Source organism: Balaenoptera acutorostrata, chromosome 12, assembly GCF_949987535.1.
Source record: "Balaenoptera acutorostrata chromosome 12, mBalAcu1.1, whole genome shotgun sequence".
Taxonomy (NCBI): domain Eukaryota; kingdom Metazoa; phylum Chordata; class Mammalia; order Artiodactyla; family Balaenopteridae; genus Balaenoptera; species Balaenoptera acutorostrata.
The window spans coordinates 59,768,530-59,790,057 of NC_080075.1; positions in this window are offsets into that span (position 1 = coordinate 59,768,530).

Consider the following 21,528-nt stretch of genomic DNA (forward strand, 5'->3'; position numbering starts at 1 on the left):
GCTAATGCTAATCTGTATTTGCAGCCCCTCCCCAGCGCTAGCATCACCGCCTCAGCTCCACCTCAGATCATCAGGCATTAGATTCTCATGAGGAGCATGTGACTTAGATCCCTCGCATGCACAGTTCACAGTAGGGTTCGTGCTCCTATGAGAATCTAATGCTGCTGCTGATCCGACAGGATAGGGAGGAGGCGGAGCTCAGGCGGTAATGCAAGCAATGGGGAGCGGCTGTAAATACAGATGAAGCTTCGCTGGCTCGCCGCCGCTCACCTCCTGCTGTGCAGCCCGGTTCCTAACAGGCCATGGACCGGTACCGTGGGGACTGGGGGTTGGGCACCCCTGTGTTAAGGTCCATGAAGGTTGAGATCACGTCTATTTTGCCCACTGCTGGCTCTCCGGTGCCCAGTGAAGTATCTCATACATAGTAGGTGCTAAGTTATTTGTTGAATGAAATCGTTTCATTGGACTAACCCAAAAAAATCAGGCCAGTGTTATGCTGCAATTCAGAATGGATTTATTCTTTTTTTTTTTTAAATTATTTATTTATTTATTTTATTTTTGGCTGTGTTGGGTCTTCGTTTCTGTCTGAGGGCTTTCTCTAGTTGTGGCGAGCGGGGGCCACTCTTCATCGCGGTGCGCGGGCCTCTCACTGTCACGGCCTCTCTTGTTGTGGAGCACAGGCTCCAGACGCGCAGGCTCAGTAGTTGTGGCTCACGGGCCTAGTTGCTCCGCGGCATGCGAGATCTTCCCAGACCAGGGCTCGAACCCGTGTCCCCTGCATTGGCAGGCAGATTCTCAACCACTGCGCCACCAGGGAAGCCCCCTGGATTTATTCTTATTCCATACACAAATCTAAGAAGCTTGCTTACCTGGTTTACAAATCCGCAATTGATCAAAAGTAAGATTCATATATAAATCACATATTTATATCTATATCCATGTCTATATTTCAGGTATTGGGTGGGAAGCGAAATTCCTAGATTTAATAAAACTTGGAAAGAAATCTCTCCTATTATACAAAACTTATTGACTTGGTTATATTTTCTATGTTGCAATATAAAGCATCTATGGTTTTCACTGTCTTATCGTTTCATGCTCATTGTTGAGGATAAACCCTCAACATCAGTAAGCTTCTGCTGATCCCAATATTGCACACCTCAGGATGCATCACGATTCTGGGGTTAACCACTTAACCAATGTTTGAATTTCTCTTCATCATCCAGTAACATCAGTATCACCTCTTGTGAAAAAAGAATCACAAGCTCAACTCCAGGTCTACTGAGTCAGAATCTGCATTTTATCAAGACCCCCAGATGATGTATATTCATAGTATAGTCTGAGGAGCACTGCTATAGACCATCTTGAACACTCTTGATGATGTTAAAGTTACTGCATTTTGGAGAATCCCATTTCATCTTAGCAGATTCTTAGAAGGATGATACTGAGCTGAAACCTGACCTTTTATTACTTCCCCATTTGTTCCTGGTTTCACATCCAGGGCCTTATACTAGTCTGCTTCATTTTTTTTCATGACAGTTCTTCAAAGATCTCAAAGCAGCTTACCCTCCTTGAGGGTTTTCCAGACCAGCATCTCTTAGAACTTATATCAGGGAATATCAGTTTTGTAAAATGTTCTGTGGAAACAAATGGTTCAGTGCTACATAAATTGCAACTATGTTTGATTTTGCAAAGTTTCATTTGAGGCTCTGAGAAGTAAGGAAAACAGCTTAATTTTGCTTAATCCAATTTTCCCAAACTAAGTTGTTCAGGAAAACTTTTCCATGCATGTAACACCTAGTAACATCTTCAAGAATTGAAGAAGGAATTTTGGGAAATGTGGCTCTCAGCTGGAGCCTCTTCAGGTGCTCTGTGGCAAGCTCAATAATGGTTATCTAGGTTCAAAGATATCTAAGTTCAAATCCCTAAAATCCATGAGTGTCACCTATATGGTAAAAGGGACTTTGCGGATATGATTAAATTAAGGATCTTGAGATGTGGAGATTATACTAGAGTATCTTGGTGGGCCCTAGATGTAATCACAAGTATCTCTATAAGGGGGAGGCAGAGGGAGATTTGACTACAGATGCGAGTAGGAGATGTCACACTGGAAGCAAGAGGTTGGAGTGATATGAGGAAAAGGTCCCTAGCCAAGGAATGCAGTAGGCCTCCAGGAGCTAGAAAAGGCAAAGAAATGGATTCTCCCCTAGAAGCCTCCAGAAGGTACTAGTCCTGCTGATGATGTGCTTTAGTCCAGTGAATGAGATATTGGACTTCTGGTCTCTAGAATGGTAAGAGAATCCATCTGTGTTTGATTAAGCTACCGTTTGTGGTCCTTTGTTATAGCAGCATAGGAAACTAATACACTCATCATATCACTGCCTACTCAAAACCTGCAGTGACTTTCAGTTACCCTTCGGAAAGAGAATCCAAGCTCCTCACTATGGCCTGCAAGTCTGCACCCAATCCCACAAACCCTTCAGTCTGAGTCCTACCACTCTCTCTTGTTCATGGTGTTTGAATTGCACTGCTCTTCTTTCTGTTACTTGAACCTACCAAACTCAATCCTGTTTCACAGCCTTGTACTGCTAAGCTTTCTAATTTATTTGTTGACCTATTTATTGTCTGTTCTTCCATTCCTCTGAGGAGACGAGAGCCTGGCACATAGTACTCAGAAGGCATTTGTTGTTGAATGGATAAATGGATAACTGAATATGAATGTGGTTTCAACTTTCTTCACCAGCCTGATTGCTTCCTTTGGATTATTTTCTGCTTGATTTATGTCTTTAAAATTATAATCCCAGGCCTGACTCCAATATTATGTACCTGATATGACCATTGTCAAGCAAAGCAGAGATATTTCTTGCGAGCTTTAGGGAGCTTATATTTCACATTTTTGTGTCTGAATTATTTTATAATACATCTTTTTAAAAGGAGGAAAGTCTGGGGACTTCCCTGGTGGCGCAGTGGTTAAGAATACGCCTGCCAATGCAGGGGACACGGGTTTGATTCCTGGTCTGGGAAGACCCACATGCCAGGGAACAACTAAGCCCGTGCGCCACAACTACTGAGCCTGCGCTCTAGAGCCCGCGAGCCACAGCTGCTGAGCCCGCTCGCCTAGAGCCTGTGCTCCGCAACAAGAGAAGCCACTGCAATGAGAAGCCCGCGCATCGCAATGAACAGTAGCCCCCCCTTGCCGCAGCTAAGGAAAGCCCACGCGCAGCAGTGAAGACCCAATGCAGCCGAAAAGAAAAAAAAAAGGAGAAACCTTTCGTTTAAAACCAAACTCAGATGGTATTAACGCTGACATCTTCCCTAGACATCCTGCCTAAAGTTGTAGACTACCTCCCACCTACATTCCCTGTCTCCTTTTCTGCTTTATTCTTCTTAATACTCGTCACTAAAATCCCATATATTTTACTTATTTTTCTTTTTTGGTGTCTGTCTGACTACACTAGAAAATAAGTTTTATGCTGATAGGGAGTTTGCTATTTTTTAAAAACTGCTGTATTCCAGTGCCTAAAGAGTGAGTAGCACAGAGTAGATGGTCAATAAATGCATATTAAGTGAATGAACGTGTGAGTAAATTAACCAGCTGAGTTTATTCACCCAAATGTTGGCTAGAAATTAATTTCAAAATTATTATTCTTTTTAATTATTTCCGGGAAGAAGGATTTTTAAGAAAATTCATTTTCTCTTTTTCCCAGATTGTATTTCTCTGTTTCACCGGCTGTTTGGTGTAGCTAATTAATGGAACGTGAGCAGAGGAATTATGCCTCCCTCCCACGTCAGCTCCGTTAAACCTCCCCAACCTAATTCTCTCTGCTCTTTACCCTCCTGGCTGTGACATGGATGCCAGGATGACATTGAATGCCACGTGTTGAGGCTGGCAGAGTCTCTCTCAGTCTGGGGCCCTGTACAGTTTTGTGGAACCAAACAGGAAATGCCTTGAACTGTTTATGTGCAGGAGAAACTAGACTCCTATTGCACGTGAGCCTGTTATACATCTTTGGGTGTATTTGTGGCAACAGTGAGTCTACCCTAACAGATAAATTTGTACAAATAAATACTCTTAACGTATTAAAGCAGTTAACATGCAAAAAGGCTAAGATAGACGAAGGATAGTATTTTCATTATCATCTTTATTTTTCCTGCGTCCTATCTTTGAGGTCCTTGGTTACACATGACAATTTGAGGAATGGGTTGTTGGACAACTAGGTCACCCCTAAAGGATACCCTTAAAACCATTTATTCTCTCTTTGAGGTGGCAGAAAGCAATATCCCTGCTTTAGCATTTCTTTCTCATCAGAGTGATTTATGGAAGCCTCTCAATTCCTGGGATTGCAGCAACATTTGGCTGTTCCCCAGATGCCAATACATTGTCTTTAAAGAATCAATGGCCTTGCAGTTCCCCTCATTTGCAAAGGCATGTGTAAGCACTGTGAACCCCAGATGCCCTCAGTGAAAAATCAAATCAACCATCTGGTGTGTTCAGCAAACATAGATGGAGGAGGTTAGATGCAGAATAGATGGGGCCCATTATAGCTGACACACGCACTCTTCACCAACAATATTGCACAAACATGCAATATTTAACTCAGAGTATATTTATGACTTTTCCATTGTTTGTTTTCCACAATATCTTATCAGGTGGGTTGGCACATATTATAGTTTCTAGTTTGTGGGGCGAACTGAGATTCGGAGGAATTAAGGAGAGCAAGCTCCCTTGGGGTAGCAAGCTCCCATGGGAGAAATGGGGCAACACCATCAGATGGGGTGAGCTAGCATGTCTTGCATGAACATTCCCTTTTATTGGGAAAGAGGGATAGGACTAGGGTCAAAGCAGGGAAGAAATGGATGGGCTTTAGGGGGATGTGGACATCCTGAAATCATAAGCAGCCTTTATGTGTACCTGTGTGCATTTTATTGGAGAGAGTCCATAGCCTTCAGACAATTTTTTAAGGGACTAGAAACCCTCAAGTAGTTAAGAACCATTGTTCAGGTGTTCTGTACCTGTAGACTGTCTTGGGCTGTACAGAGCAACTGATATCCAAAGCCTTACTGTGGGAAAATAGTGCTTTTGTATAAGAGAAAAGGGGCACAGAATCTTCCTAGACAGGATTTATATGTGCCTTATGGATATTTATTGCACAAAACAATATGAATACCAATTCCTATAACCCCAGAGATCTCCTCTGGCACCACAGTGATCAGATGTACTATTTTGCCCAAAAATAATAAAGACAAGCTTGCCATTGTAAGAAGAAAATGCTTAGCATTAGCAAAATCCTGTAGATCCATTCCAGGTAAGGCGTATGGGACCCAGAAAGCTTTTATTTTGGACACTGATGTTTATACAGTGGAAAGGTTGGCTTACCAAGTCATCAGAGGGAGCCACAGTTGCTGGGGCATCGATTAAGGGAAATAGGGACTTAGGCAATTATTTTATAAGCATTTCTTTGCTTAGAATTTCAGAAGGGTTGACAAGGTCACGCTTACAACTCTGGCTACCGACATGCCTATCCTAGGGACACTTCACACATTTTCTTTTTTTTTTTTTTTTTTTTAACATGATGATCCATTTATTTATTATTTATGGCTGTGTTGGGTCTTCGTTTCTGTGCGAGGGCTTTCTCTAGTTGCGGCAAGCGGGGGCCACTCTTCATCGCAGTGCGCCGGCCCCTCACCATCGCGGCCTCTCTTGCTGCGGAGCACAGGCTCCAGATGCGCAGGCTCGGTAATTGTGGCTCACGGGCCCAGCTGCTCCGCGGCACGTGGGATCTTCCCAGACCAGGGCTCGAACCCGTGTCCCCTGCATCGGCAGGCAGACTCTCAACCACTGCGCCACCAGGGAAGCCCCACACATTTTCTGAACCAGGCGCTTAGCCAAGCGTAGACCACGAATGAAACCATCACCCTGAGAGGGTCCTGTGCTCAGGGCTCAGGGTCTGTTGAGGGAAAGAGTGTGAGGGAAAAGAGAAATAGCCCTGAGAGTTGCCCTATAATTGGGGAAATGATAACGTTCACTCTCTTGTCTTGAAAGTAAACATTAAGCTTTGCTTAGTCACCAAGGGCAAACCCTGAAGCCAGTTGCTGACACCAACTGGTTGTTTTGTATTTTGGCCCTAGGATTTGACTCTAGGGGAGCTCCTTTTCTTAGCTGAGAAACAAAGTAACTGAATTCTCAGCACGGTGTTGATTCTGGGAAATCATTTTGGTTTGTACAATTTGGGGTTCTGAGCACAGAATATAATCAGAGTGGCAGTGATGGGGTGAGGAACCCCAGGAGGCTGCCCATTCTTGTTGTCTCTTGTCTCTGTGTTTTAGTAAGAGATTAGAATGTCCTAGATGTCATCCCATGATTGCTGGCAACATAGCGACTGGGTCTAATTTTCCACTCAGGATGTAAAAATATGTTCAAGAAACTGAAGTGAAATGGAAAACATGAAGAAGCTATCTTCTTTATATTCCCCCCACCACCTCTTCCTTCACTCTTTACCCACTGATTGTAAAAATGCTCATCTCAGCCTTCATCTCTTTGCCTTTCTGGAACTTATCAACTCACATTTCAGCTACAGATACATTACTGTGGCATTGCAGCCAGACCTGAGCTCTCACGCATATTCTAAGTGTCAAGCTCTGTTGTTGGCCAGGTTCTTGCAGGTTTTACTGCTGCTTAAAGGAAAGAGATTGGGATTCAAAACCTATTTGCCAAAAGAAGGTAGTTAGGTATGTATGTGTATTCATATGAACATTGCAGTAAGGATGTGGAGACCCTGGAGACAGGATAGAGATAGACAGGAACACTATCTGTGGGCTCATTCTTTAGTTAGAGGACATGCGTTCTAGTCCCAAATACCACCCCGCCTCCCCCCACCCCATGCTAGCTATATGACTTTGGCCAATTCAGTTAAGCTTTTTGAGCCTCAGTTTTCTTTCATCTTTAAAATGGGAATAGTGCATGTCTTGCCTGCCCTATTGTGTAATTATGAAGACCAAATGAGGTAATGCCTTATTCAAACATAAGATGGTGTTTCAGTCAGGAGAACTTAGGTTATGTTGTGATAACAAACATTCCTAGAATTTCAGTTGCTTAAAATAATAATTTTTTTTCTCACAGTTCATGTCCAAAATGGGTTAGATGGGTTGGCAGAGGGACTCTTCTCATTGAAGTGTCTCAGAGATCCAAGTTTATGAAGATTCCATCTTCTTGTGATTCTACCCTCTCCATGTGCAATGACTGTTTGCTTCCATGATTACTGCATCGGGAGAGGAGAACACTGGAGAGTGAAACATTGGTTATTATATACATTGGTTTAGAAGTGACATTCACTTCTGCTCATGTTTCATTGGCCAAAAAAATATGGTCTTACGTAACTTTAGAGGAGATAGCAGTGTCATTCCATGAGAACCTATTGAGCTTTAGTAATGCCATGCATAGGTGGTTTTGTGGAATTCTCCTCTCCCCTCCTGCCGCCATTTTAGTATCTCTGAAGTTGAGATGCATTGAACAATCAATATCATCTTATAATCACCATAAGCCACTTTTCCAAATTTTATCTCTGAAGCCAGAATGCAGTTTACAACTGGTGGTATCCTAGATTTGATGATAATATGTCATTATTGCTCTTCTTCCCAGATACTTGGCCTTCAGAGGGGACCCCGACTGGGATGGGGTCTGTAATCCCAGCAGTGCTAGATAGTGCCGTAGTTTCTCAGCCTCCTTGAATTTTCTTGTATCATTTGCATGGGGCCACTGGGATGAGAGAGTTCCCTGAGGCTTTCTCTCACTCCCAGGAATGACAGTCCTCTTTTCCCTTGCCCTGACTTTGGATCCCCATTCTAAGACAAGTTGTTGAGTGTGTAAGGGCCCCTAAAGATTTATAAGACAGCAGTCTCCTCAGTGGCAGTGACAGCATGTTTTCCTTCTGTCCAAACAATCCCCTAGACACCCAGAGGGTCAAGATAAATGGTGGTTTAGGATTCAAAATTCCCATTCCAGCTGCTGAAGAAGTGTGACCATCAGCTCGTGTCTGGGCCAATGTCCACACTGTTTTACTTTTGGGCTTTACCCTTATCCCCTTTATTGCCTTCCAGGTAATTGCCTTGAGACATCAGATACTGCCTTCTCTCTCTTTTCTGGTTTCCTCACCTGTGGGCTCCTAGACCGTTTGCTTTTCACACCTGTGCACTCAGACGATGACGGCTGGTGGGCGCGGGGGTGAGGGGCATTGGAGGGGAGTAGAGAATAGAATGGGGGGGTGGGCTGAAGCTCAGATCGACGCCATCCGAGGGCTGAAGTAGGAAGTAGAAAGCGCGGGTTTTCTCCATGGCTTCTGCCCAAACTGTGTGAGTCTCCTGGCCTCTAGGTCATGCATCCTAGTACTTTATACACATCTCCACAAAAAACATGATTTTTGGCAAAAGGACTGGGATTAACCTTCCACACTATTTTCATTTGCAGCCCAGGCAGCCTGTCATGTATAATTTGGTATTTAAATCCTCTCCATTGTGGCCAAGATAATGACCTTTCTGGGAATTAATGGCTGAGTAACGGCATGCATGCCCTTTTGGGGAGCTTCATGGTAACACATCTGATTCTAAGTTAGACCCAACTCGCTGGCATTCTTGCCGGCTTGGAGACCACCTGGGGCTAACCCTGGGACCAGAAAGCCCTTTTCTCTCAGGCTGTGGTTGCCGTTGGAGAGTTTGGGGTTATGTTCTTGTCCAGAGCCTCCTTAGCTTGTGTTCCTACTCAGATTCCCTGGGTCTTGATGCTTCTTTTCCGTTAATCTCTGCTTTTAATTTGATTCACTTGTTTTTGTTGGAGGCCAACTTCAAATACCATGACATTTACGGGCTGTTCCCTGGTGGCTACTGGGTCTAGACAAGGCCCGTGATGCACCAACCTCTTCCCCACCCCACGTGCTCTGTGTGCTCCCAGAGAGCTGCATCTCGGGCTTTGCTTTGACCCTTCTCCTGGCCTCAGGCTGCTGCCCACTCATAGTCTCCTGCTGTTGACTCCAGTTGGGTATGCTCTAGTCCCTTCCCGCTGCCGCCTCTTGAGGCTATGGTATGTCCCTACCACAGGGCGCAGAAGGACCGCTGATGCATTTCCAGCCCATGCTGCCTCCACCTGATCCTGCCATTGTCTCCACTCCTCCCAATGTAGCCAGTCCTGGCCTGGCCCAGCCACCAACAAGCCTCCATGGTCATGGGTGCTGTTCATGGCCTTGCTCCCTTTTCTCATTCCAACCTGCCTCTGTTCAATGGACACTTGAACGGTGCCGCAGCTGGCTTTAGAGACAGACAGCATTGGGCTCAAAGATTGGTACTACCACTTATTTTACCAAAGTCGGTTTCCCGAACTATAAAAGTTGGGTATAGCAATGCCCAACCAAGCACCCAGCATGCAGCATGTGCCGTGACTATTAGCATGTTATTAGCATGTTATTATCATAGGAAGTAGGATAATTGTGGTTAAGTTCATAGGGTTTAGGGCCAAACAGACTTGAGTTCTAACTTTTGCCTTACTGCTTAGCCAGTGTCAGTTTCAGTTTCTGACTCCCAGTCTGGTGCTCTCAGCATTTCTCTGGGCTGTCTTACCACAGTTTACTTTTCATATTGGTAGATGGCGACCTAGCCAACTCCTTGGGCAGACCATTGTAAACTGCTGGATCTGAATAAAGGGGTGATTATTATTGCAGGGAGGAGGACATGCAAGTAATTGATGGTCGCTTAGTCCAGTGTCTCAACAGAAGAATACTGGCTCTACAGGGCTCCAGGAATCCTCTGCTTTCCTTGGCTCAGACTGTTTTTTGGAGAAGAGCTAGTGTCAGGGGTAAGACTGACTCCTTCTTGACAAATAGTGATGGGAAAGTTAATAAGGTGCTTGGAAGAAAAAGTGCCCTTTCTCTCTGGACAAAGAAAGAGGGAAGAACCACCGTTTGATTGGGCTAGGATAGAAGGAATGAACTCGTAGGACTTAGGAAATTTGCAACCACATTGTCTCTCTGCCTGGAAAGCAAGCCAGTGACTCAGCAGTTTTCTCAAGTCGGCAGAAGGAGAAGGGCTGAGAGTGTCAGAGATCATGACTCTGAAGGGAGCAGGTTATCTTTTTTGGGGACTTGACAGCAGTCAGCCTAGAGAGAGATAGGTTTAACATGGATAATTGAAATTCACATATAATTCTAACTCCTCATTGTCGGTGGTGGTAACTACAGCCTCTCTCCTGTAGTAAGTCTTTCAACAGAGCTGTTCAGAAGCAGCAACAATGATTGCCTTGATTTTATCTTGTTCTGTTCCTCTGCCTACCTTGAGGGGAGCTGCAAATAAACTACGGAATGAGCTTAAAGATGAGCTGCAAAGCACAAGAGGAGAGCTAGTTGGCTAGGGCTCTGGGCTTTGAGCTGGAAGAGCATCTGTTGCCACAGAGAGGCCCAGGAGCAGCTCATACACCTTCCGCCTGGCCCCAAGAGTACAAAGGCTCATTTCTCCCTGGTTATTTGGGTCCGATGGGCTCCCATACACACGGGACTTTAACGCTTGCTGAAAACCTTTTGAGGATTGTAGAAGCACACTATTCCATTGGAACACTCAAATTCCTCAAGTGTCCTGCTTTAACTGCATCGGAATGTGAATCGTGTTTGGAATGCACTGGGGAGAATTGCCTGTTAAGAGCTTTTCTATGAGCCCCTTTTAGAAGGAGAGAAATCACTTTTAGATTATCTTTTTGTAAAACGCTGCATTTCCAATTATTCAGAGTGTATGAAATCTCCCTCCAGAACCCTCATTCCAATTTGGTCCTCTAAGAAATTCTGATAGCTCCAATTGTGTAACTCTCAAACCTTGTTTTTAAAAATAGTCATGTACTTTCTCTACAACATGATAGAATTTGCAGAAATTCTGGATGTGTTTCCTGGCTTTCCCAAAAGGCCTTTCTTTACCAGGGGACCCACTGCAGAGAGTGAGGCCTGCATGATGATAGAGAGGGCCATCCCCCAGAGTGCTACAGGAGCAAACGAAGCAAAAATACCTGCCAAATGAACAAAAAGAAAAGTTAATAGGACAAGAACCCCAGGTTAGAAACTCACAGTGCTCAATCCCAAGGGGCTGGGAACTTGCTATTTGGATGATCTTGCTGTGAAAGTTTCAAAGACTCAAGGGGATTTATTAATAGTTGGGCCATTGAAACCTTTGGCTGCTTGCAGCAGTGTCCTTTACAATAGCAAATTTATCTTTTAAAAATATCTAGAACTTGTGCTTAATGTTCTTTACTGATTTAAACCAGGCAAGGAGGCAGTAAATCAGATTATCATCATCCTCGGGAAGGAGAGCAATCTGGAATGTTAATTTTCCAGCTGAGATTACTGGAAGTTTCTTTTCGGTTTATTTTTTAAAGGGAGAGAATAAAAAAGGAAGAAAGCCAAAGGTAAGAGGTTTTTCGTTTTTTTTTTTTTTTCCAGGAAAGCATATATTCCAGGTTTCCATTCTTGTCACTTTGTGAGTTATAACTTATTGTTTCTTATGTTTTCCCTAAAAGTATAAAGATCCAGAGAATCTCCTTCAATGGCGCAAGGGATTTTGTCCCTGTATGGAGTATGGACTGTAGGAATTTGTATAGGGATATTAAGCACTCCATAATCAGAGAAAAGATTTCCATATGGCAGATCAAATATAAGATCATTGTGTTTCAAAGCTTGTTAACTGTGGCTGTATTGGAAAAATGCCTTAATTGGTTTATTTATTTTTTAACAAACATATGGGCTTTGGGCAGATATGTTTAAGGTGGAATTTTCTTTCCATTTAGTAGGGCTAATAAATATTTTCCTTTTCCCAGGAGACTTGTCTCTCCCTGTGTACAGTGTGATACATGCTGTCCTTTATGAACCCAGCCTTCTCAGAACATGGGAGTTGAGCAGCTTCTCTGGTGGTGAGGGTACCTCAGGGAGGAGACCTGCTTAGGGAAAGGGCCTGGAGTCGGGTACCAGAGGGACCCAGAGTCAAACTGGCACTGCTTGCTCACTACCTCTGTGGTCTTGGATCTCGTGAGTGCTTGGAGCTTCAGCTTCTCACTTATGTAATGGGATAATGGCATTGGCCTTGAAGAATTGTCTTGAGGTTGAAACTGTGTGTTTATGAAGTGCCCGATGTAGTGTCTGACTGGTTAGTCTGGGACTTCATGGCTGTAGGATTGGCCCAATCGAGCAACAAATGTCCTGCTGAATCTCCCTGACAACCTGATTTTGTGAAACGGTTGATTGAAGCTGGAGGGAAGAAAAATAAGTCTATTATGAATGGAGATATCATGCACTCAGAATCCCAAGTCCCCTCAAAGAACCTGAAGTATCAACTTCAGCTCCCTTTTGTGGGAAATGCTGTAGGAGTTTTAAACACAGGCTCTGAAGCTTTTCCTGGAATCGCAAGAATTGTAGGCTAGTTACGGTGTCAGAGGAGTGCTTCATGAGTAATGGTTGCATTCTCTAATGACTCTTGGGATAATTAATCAGCATAACTTCATGAACCTTCCATGGCCTTCTTTTCTCAGCAGCGACAACTTGATTAGTTTGGACATAGAATAATAGTTTGGTACTTAAAGAGGATTGGCTTCATAATGCTCATTTTCATGATTCTCATTTTCTTCCTCTTGAATTTTTTGAACTTCTAATTATTTAAAGACCTGAAAATCCTTTTAAAAAATTCATAGAGAATCTTGAGGCTAGTTTTGATCATTTATGTGTTATCATTAATGGAAAGAATTTTATCCCTCGTAGAGGGGACACAGCTGTGCAACAGCTGTCAAATTCTATTTCTTATCGCTGGGCTTTTCCTGGGCTTAAGTATTCGAGGCAGAACCGGTACTCCATTTTATCAAACTGATAACAGGGGCAGGTTTATGTAGGGAAGAGAGCACTGGACTTAGGTTGACCAACTGCTACTGGTTTGTCTGGGACTTGCCTTGTTTTTGCCCTGAAAATCCTCTATCCTGGGAAAGCTCTCAGTTTTAGGCAAACAGAGACAATTTGCCCAGGCTGTTCTGCTTTGAATATGGAAGGTTTCATGTCTTGGAAATCTTGGGAAAACTAGATATTTGCGTTCTAGTCCTTGCGGAGCTGCTACATAGCCACGTGACATTGGCCAATCAGTTTGTTGAAAAAAATGAGGTGTTGGATCATATAATCCTGAAAGTCCCTATTAAGGTTGCCCCTTTGGCTTAAGAGGCAGCTTTTTATTGGAATTTACCCTTTGTGTCATTACTCAAGGTTTTCTTTCCTTCTGAGAAATCAGTATCCAATTTGTTCTGAAAGGTCCTATAAATGAATCCAGACTCCAAACTGTATAAAAATGTTCAGAATACTTCTGGATCAAATCTCAGGTATGGAGGTATATGACCCTTGAATATTGGGGTGCTGGAGGAAGCAGGTGCTACTCTTGTTGATGTTATAAACCAAACACCCAATGCAAGTATCCTACATTTCATGACCAGGGAGGAAATTGGCTGGGATTTTCCATTTTAGCTAACTTGCAGTATTTCCCCACTAGTGAGATTGAAGCCTTAGCTGTAACTCTGGAACCAAGCCTATTTATAAATTGGAATAAATGTCTCCAAGCCAAGATCAACCACGTGCACAAAGTTGGGGTGACACTGATGCTTTTTGGGCACTTGGAGTGGGGAGTGTTGTTCCCAGTGGGCCAACGATCACCCAGTGCAGCAATAACTTCCCGATTTCCCATCATGTGCTTGGGATCCAGGTACAAATAAGACATGGCCCCGCCCTCTAGAAGCGTACTGTCTTGTGAGCGGCATGGAATGGTAATTAATTACTGAACAGAGTTTGGCAAGTCCTGTAATGGAAGCATAAGCAGAATGATGTGGGAGAGTGGAAGAGGAAGCAGTTGACTCCATTATTCTGCTGCATACGGTGATGGCACCCTGCTCCCCAGACCGCTAGCTCCTGCATGTATGCCCATAGCCCAAAGGGTGGGACCAAGGTGCCCCAAGGCTGTGTTTCTCTGGTTTTTTCTTTGCATATAACAGGATAGAGTGCATCATTATTCTTGTTACTGTTCAAGGCAAAAACTAAAGATGACAAGAATGATTTGTTTCCATTGAGTTTCCCTGAAATCCCACACCCAACTTACTTCCATTAAGCTTTTCAACTTAATAGCTGGTAAAACAGTATGTGCATGCATTATAAGTATGTCCTTTTAAAATCCAATTGCTCCCTGCAACAGGAGATAGCAAAGAAATTTGGCTTCTATCATTTTGACCCATCGTTCAACTTTTAAATGACAGTAAAATAATGACTCCAACATGAAGTTTCTAGTTAAATGAGCACCAGTGTAGTCCCAAGGTTAATAGTATAGTAATTTTTGGCATAAAGTGATACAGGAAGCTTGATTTTAGCTATCTTACATTAAGGAAAACTTGACTTTTGTGTTTAATAATGAGAAGTTTGAAACTTTATAGAGTGCTTTTCTTCCTAGGAACAAGGAGCAGTTCATGTATTTTTTGATTTATCTTCATAACATCCTTGAAAGAAGGGAGGAAGAGGTATTGCATTGTATATTTTATAGAATAGGAAATTGGGACCTAGAACAGGTAAAGGCCTTAACGAAGGATGTACAGCTGGTTAATGAAAAGCCTTTTCCTGGTTCCCATGTCTCCTTACCTAATGTCCTCACAACAGGTTGTGCTGTTTTGCTGTGGTCATCAAAATATCTCAGGAAGTCACATTTTCTGATGAAAAAGTTCACTTGCACTTATGGAAACTCAAAATACTAGATCCATGGAGGCCACTCCTCCAGATGTCATTATAGCTGTGATCACACTATTTTGAAATTTTTATAGCAGTATTGTTCAGGTCTTCATTCCCGACATTAAGGTTCTGGAGGGGTCAGACTCCTTTCTTTAAAAAAAGAAATGTCTGAATCCAAACCAAGCACGGTACAAGAGTACACGTTGTAACAAAGCCCCAGCACACGTCATTAAAGTTGGAAACAGTCAGGAAGACCTGTGCTAGACAGTGACCTGGGTGTGACAGCTGAGAAGCGGTGGGAAGAATGGGTCAGAGGATATGGGATCTGGGTCTTCATGCTGACTCTACCATAAATTTGCTGAGTGATATTGGGCTTCAAGGTCTTACTTGTTTGTAAAATGAATGAGCTAAGCTGTACTGTCCAATAGGGTAGCTATTTAACTTAATTAAAATTTAATGAAATTAAAAATTCAGTTCCTCAGTTGCACTAGCCACATCTCAAGTGCTTGATAGCCACATGTGACTAGTGGCTGCCATAATGGACAGGGTAGAGGTAACATGTTTCCGTCATTGCAGAAAGTTCTGTTGGAGACCCCTAAGCTAGACTGTATCAGTGGTTTCCCCAATGTGTTTCAGTAAGTCTCCAGGATTCCTTAGACATTCCCTAGGACCTCTGAGAAGATAAGGGAGAGCCCAGTAAGCAGGCGGGGCTCTGAGCACCCTGGCTTCATTTTCACCTGCTTTAAATGAAATGGGTATGATAATTTTGAAACACCTTTGAATTTAGGTTCTTTTATGAACCTGAAACTGGTCTCTCTCTCCACTCTGTTCACCATTATAACTAGAGGAAGAGGAGGGTAAGAACAGGGGGAATGTTCTAACCCAAGAGAAAGAGGAAGGAAGAAAACCTGCCCCCTCCAGGCTGAGGAGCTGTGGGAAGAAGAGGGGAGATTGAGGAATGGGAAGGGAGACACGTGTGCTCGGTTTCCTCTCGCTGGCTGAAGCTGTGAAGGGGGACTGAGTTCGTAGATTGAGGGAAGCTGGGCTTCTGTGCTGCTCTCATTCAAGGCCCTGGCAGGTTACCTTGACGTGTACCCACTGCAAGCTGGAGTGGCCGTTTGGTGAAAGTGAGGACCTGCCCTTAGCTCCCGAATAGAGCAGAATTTGGCTTCTTTCTTTAGGGAGCCTGGCTGAGAAGCTGGTTGGGAGTGGGAGGGGATGGCATGGTGTGGGTGGCCATATTGCTGAGGCTGCAGGGTAGGACTTCGGGGTCTCAGGGCTGTAGAGGAATCACTGCTAAACTTTAGGGGCACTGCAGGGCTGATGAGAGCTGAGGTGAGGCCAAGAGAGAACGGGGATCCTGGGCCTGACCAGACCAAGGAAGCATAGTGTGTGAATTATATCTGCTGTGGACTGTCGACAGTGGAAACCAGTGGGATGACGGGGAGTGGGGTGGGATTGTGGGGCGGACCAACTATACTTCATGTGGCTTCAGGCCAGTACATGCCCAAGAGCTAGCACGAGGTGGTAGTGGAGGGGGAGGGCTTCTTTGGTCCCCCTCCCAACCTCCAATGCCACAAGGCCACGTGTGCTCCCTGTACACAGATACCGTCTTGGAGAGGGCCCGGCAGGGGGAGAAAACCAGGAAGGCGGAGTCAGTCAAAATGAGACTGAGTTGACAAAATTGAAATGCATTTGTTCATTTCTCCATTTCTCTGCCCCATCTATCCAGTGTGGTGTCTAAACTTTGGGGGTGGGGTTTGGTGATCTGAGGGCAGATCATTATAGCCATCAATCAACATACCAACCAGTCAGCCAACAAGTGTTCTGGGTAAGGGTCCTGGGCTGTATGTGTTATCCTGGGGGATAATATGCTGCTTATAATTGTGTATGTGTGTAGACTAGGTCTTGATGCAAAATGTACTTTTTACTGTGTTTCATGGTCGAAGTTAGAAGATACTTGTCTAGATGCGGAGACAGGATATACACACATTAACTGGGGCTTTCCTAGATCTCACCCTCTTGTAGGTAACTGGTTACATCAGCAACGCCAACTGAAAATTCAGTGTGGCTTCATCTGTTGACATAGAATATTGGGTTCAAGGCCCTTGTGAGGCTCAACTGCTCTTCCTGACCTTGGATTTCCCCACTAAAGTTCCCCTTTCCAAGCATTTTCTTTTTGCATGTGCATATTTGAAGAGATTTATATTACTTGCAACCAAAAGTGCCTTTAATAAGATAAGAAGGGAGATCTTGGGAGCAGGGAGAAAATTTGCAAGGCTTGCATGAAAGGCTAAAGCACCTGAGCGTGCTCTGTCCTCCTTATGCTCCCTGAGCTCCAGTGAGAATCCTTTTCGTGGTCCCCATATGCCTCACCAATTCCCACCTCAATCTCACCCTCCAATTTATATTAATCCCTCAACTTTGTGCAATTTCTGCTTCCTCCTCAAAGGTCACCTCCATACCAACCTCTGAATTCCTCAGGGAGACAGCACTGATGACGGTTCAAATCCTGGTTCTGCCAGTTACTAGCTATGCAATTTTGCACAAGTTGCGTCAAGTATGTGCCTTGGTTTTCTCATCTGTGAAGTGGGGTAGTAATAACATCTACCTTTTAGGGTTGGACTGAGGATTAAGTGCTTGGAACAGCGCCTGGCACGGTGAGCACAGTTTGCGGTCATCAGTTCTGCATTTGCCTCTCTTACTGTTAATTGCTTATTGTATGTTTAGTCATGGCTCCTTGCCCTTTTCTCCCTGACTACTTAGTTCTAAGCTTCTCTTGTTTATTTGTTAGTACTATGGCCTCTCCGTCTATAATTTCACATTTTCACAGAATCCAGCTATTTCTCTTTTTGGTAACTGAGATGGTATTAGCTTAGCTTCAGTCTTTGGTTCTCCTTGTCCATGATTTTGCACAGATTTGCAGCTCTGGGGCTCTGAGAACACCTGCAGTTCTTTCAGTGTCTTGGAATCAATTAATCTGGGTCAGGGCCTTGAATAAATGTAAAGCCGTACTTGTGGGATTTTACTGTCTTCTCATCCATCCCTGGCTTTCTGTCTCCATTGACGATGGGTATTCTGCTCTGCAGAGTCGCATCATTTTCTCAGCAGCAAAGAGGAAAGCAAAATAGGATTTGGGTAATTCTGCCTTCTCCCTGAAACTGAGTAACATATTTTCTGACTCTGGGATTGCACCTATTCCCTTCTTATACATAAGTTAAAATACCTTTATGGTTGTCTCCTTCGTATTGTACAGGCTTCTCTTAATACCCTGTGAATCTGAGTCATGAAGCTGAACCACTGCAACATGACTGTGCTTCCTCCAGGACTTGTCTGCCTGATTCCAGCTTTCTCTCTTTAGCTCCTACCCATGGAGCTATGTGCTTTGGCTTCTGTATTTTGCTTGGTTCAGGATCTGTTGTTTTGTTTGTTTCCCTGGCCTTCTTTGTTCCTTGGGTCTAGATGTTCAGGGTTCAGATGCTCAATCCCCCTTGGAGATGTGCCCTGATTCAGAAGAACTCTGGTCCTGGCATGGCCTGGGGTTCTGGGGAGATAGAAATAAACTGCACCTTGGAATGTGGGGGGTGGGATATTAAACACTGTGTTAATCTAGTTAAGACCGTATAAAGTTCTAAACCTTTGGGCTGGGACTTCCTTGGTGGCGTGGTGGTTAAGAATCCGCCTGAGGGTTTGATCCCTGGTCTGGGAAGATCCCACATGCCACAGAGCAACCAAGCCCATGTGCCACAACTACTGAGCCTGCACTCTAGAGCCTGTGAGCCACAACTACTGTGCCCATGCACCACAACTACTAAAGCCAGTGTGCTCTAGGGCCCGCGTGCCGCAACTACTGAGCCCGCGTGCTGCAAGAACTGAAGCCCTTGCGCCTAGAGCCCGTGCTCTGCAACAAGAGAAGCCACCGCAATGTGAAGCCCCCGCAATGAGAAGCCCACACACCGCAACTAAGAGTAGCCCCTGCTCGCCGCAACTAGAGAAGAGCTTGCGCACAGCAACTAAGACCCAACGCAACCAAAATTAAAATAAATAAATAAATAAAATAAACCTCTGGGCTCTGTTTACTGTGATTTGAGACTTTCTTCAGGGAAAAGTTGTTGGCCACTTTCTTACTGAAGTCAGGAAGAAGTTACTAATTGGCAGTTTCTAATTGGACATAAAAATACTTTCTTTTGGGCTTCCCTGGTGGCGCAGTGGTTGAGAATCTGCCTGCCAATGCAGGGGACACGGGTTCGAGCCCTGGTCTGGGAAGATCCCACATGCTGCAGAGCAACTGGGCCCGTGAGCCATAATTACTGAGCCTGCGCGTCTGGAGCCTGTGCTCCACAACAAGAGAGGCCGCGATAGTGAGAGGCCCGTACACCGCGATGAAGAGTGGCCCCCACTTGCCACAACTAGAGAAAGCCCTCGCACAGAAACGAAGACCCAACACAGCCATAAATAAATAAATTTTAAAAAAATGCAAACCTTTAAAAACAAAACAAAACTTTCTTTTAAGCTGCTTTCTGAGGCAATAAGTTCCATGTCACTGGAAGTGTTCAAACCAAGAGCAGACGATTTCTGTTTAGGTTATTGGAATAAGATTGGATGGAAGATTAGAGCCAGAAGGCCACTGAGTTCCCTGCTCTACAGAAGAGTAACCTTGAGAATACCTTTTTACCCTTAAAGACATGACTTGGTGTCTAGCCCAGTACCCAGGAAAGACTGGACTTAGAGTGGATGCTTTTTGTAGGGTGTACATTGTTGAAGTTTAAAGGTCCAAGTCTTTTGTTCCAGGCTTACTTCCTATTTGAGGCTCCAGATATACTAGATTGTTTCCACTCAAATATGTCCTGTTCTCTCTTAACTTCCTTGTCTTTGAGCATATAACTTCATGTTCATGGAGTTTGTCCTCCCTCCCTGCCCTCCCTTTGCATCTGGCTAACTCTTAACTTGACCTTGGGATAGTCTTGCCTTGGTATCCCTCAGTGTCCTCCACTGCACCCTGGGCTTACCTCGTCAACTCACAAGACCCACCTCATGGTGCTGTAATCCTCTCCTTGTCTGTCTCCCATATGAAATGTCCCTCTTTCTGGGACCCAGGGACTGTGTCTAATGCCTTTTTGTTTCCCCGCACAGTGCCTGGCAGACTAGGGGTCTAACTGATGGTTGCCAAGTAAGTGAAATGAGCTGGACTGTGGGTTCCAGGCCTTGCAGACCTAACGTGTTTCTGTTCCCTGATTTATTTCTGTCTCTGATCCTTCCTTTATGGGACTGAATTATAAACAACTTTGAGAGGAAAAAATAAATGATGATATAAGAAAAATTGCTTTAGTGCATTGGAGACACCAAACCACCCAGCATTTCCTTCTCAGCCAGTACTGGCAAGAGACAGAGAAATTGAGCTGTGCTGGGCAATCCTTGTCTACTTTTTAGAGTGACTTGGCAGAATTAAATTATTCTTTCCCTTGCACTTCAGGGAGTAGGTGGATGCCTTAAAATATTCAAACCAGTACTTTGGGATATCAGATCTGGATGACTTTTTGTCCAAACACATAGGTGGTGGATGGCGTAATCACTCAGTGGGCACTGGAACTTTCTCTGGGCATCAGTTTAATGAACAAAGTTTGTTGTAAAGCTGTACTTCGGGTTCTTTAATGCATGCATATCATTCCCAAACCAAATTTATGAAAATGTGTTGGGGCGGTGAGCATTTAAAGAACTTCAGGGAATAAGTCAGAATTGAAAGTTCCAAACAAGTGTAATTATTATTGCATGCATGTTGTGTTCAAACCCTTGGCCCTCCTGGGAACAGGCTGACTTCACAGAGTGCCTTATTAATTAAAGGGAAAACAAATGTGCTGCTGGAGTAGTTCTTGCCTCTCCTTGGACTGACCTTGGGAGACTCATGTCAGCTTTCTGGGCCTCAGTTTCCTCAGCTGAAAAATTAGGGATTTGTTCATCTTTAGAATCTCTCCAGGTTTTTAAATCTGTAAATAAGGCACATCTGCTTTTTCTCTTTCTGAAGACCTGCATCTTCAGATGCTTTGTGCTTTGTGTTCAAAGCACAAAGTAGCTTTGTGGCTGAGATGATAAACTTATTTAACATGATTTATTTACGCAATGAATGTTCATTGAACACTTACTTTGTGCAGGTCACTGAATTTATAGCAAAATCCCTGTTCTTAGGAAGCCTAGAGTCTAGAACAGGGCTTGGCAAACTTTTTTTTGTAAAAGGCCAGATAGTAAATATTTTTGGCTTTTCAGACCAGTGTCTGTCACAACTACTCAACTCTGCCTTTGTAATGGGAAAGCAGCCTCAGGCAATATGCAAATGAGTGGGTGTGACTATGTAAATAACCCCTTTATTTACAAAAACAGATGATGGGCCTGATTTGGCCCATGGACCAGTTTGTAGACCTATGACCTAGAAGGCAGAGACATTCAGTAAATATATAAACAAATAGATATGGAAGATTTAAGTGGTGATAAGCACCCAATTTCACTGAGATAAAAGATCAGGGAGAAATACAACATTCACTAACAATTCAGCATTTCTGATCAAAACAATCCTATTTTGCACTGGCTTAAATATTGGCTAGGTATTCCCTGTTCCATGGAAATTAAGCATATTATTTTAAAAAAAATCTTTTGATTTTAATAAGAAACAAAATGAAGACAAGGAAAGCAGTGAGTGTCAACACATAATTAATCACCACGATGGGGTGTCATGCTAGAATTTAGGGCAGTTTATCTGAATCAGGTTGAGGATGGGGGC